This window comes from Octopus bimaculoides, chromosome 4 (assembly GCF_001194135.2).
Source record: "Octopus bimaculoides isolate UCB-OBI-ISO-001 chromosome 4, ASM119413v2, whole genome shotgun sequence".
In the NCBI taxonomy this organism is placed as follows: domain Eukaryota; kingdom Metazoa; phylum Mollusca; class Cephalopoda; order Octopoda; family Octopodidae; genus Octopus; species Octopus bimaculoides.
Window position 1 is genome coordinate 132,809,286 of NC_068984.1, and position 637 is coordinate 132,809,922.

The window sequence follows — 637 nt, forward strand, 5'->3', positions numbered from 1 at the left end:
ATCTATCTATCTATCTATCTATCTATCTATCTATCTATCTGTATGTGTTTGTGCGCGCGTGCGTGTGTATACACACATATAAATATATATAGATATAAATATATAAACAATCAATTTGTGTATGGCTTATGTGTGTTGCTATCGTGGAGATTTATTTTCATTAGTTTTTTTGTTTTGCTTTTCGTTTTGTTTTTGGTAAACCAAGTTCTAGTTTCGGTTCCAAGGTGAAAAAGAAATGACTAATTTACTACTCTTCGATCGGAATTCAATCGCAAATGATGCTGGAAAGACATGACGATCACTAAGTCTCACTCTCTTCGATTTTAAGTCTTGACGTCACGATTTCATAAAGGAAAAGGATATAAAGATATTAGTTCACTTAGGTAATAGCCTTTATTTATTTACACGTAAAGAAAATTTGTACATGGTCTATTATATAAACTAATTCTTTATATACAAGTGTGTGTGTATTTATATATAAATTCTCTCTCTCCCTCTCTCTCTCTATATATATATTCTCTCTCTCTCTCTATATATATATATTCTCTCTCTCTCTATATATATATATTCTCTCTCTCTCTCTCTCTCTCTCTCTCTCTATATATATATATATATATATATATATATATATATATAT

At 28.9% G+C, this 637-nt stretch overlaps 1 protein-coding gene across 1 annotated transcript in view; it reads right to left on the bottom strand.

The window, feature by feature from the left end:
• The window catches only part of LOC106878882 (sialin), a 32,258-nt gene that overhangs the window by 30,372 nt on the left and 1,249 nt on the right, over positions 1–637 (bottom strand). The gene's annotated exons all lie outside the window — the stretch shown is intronic.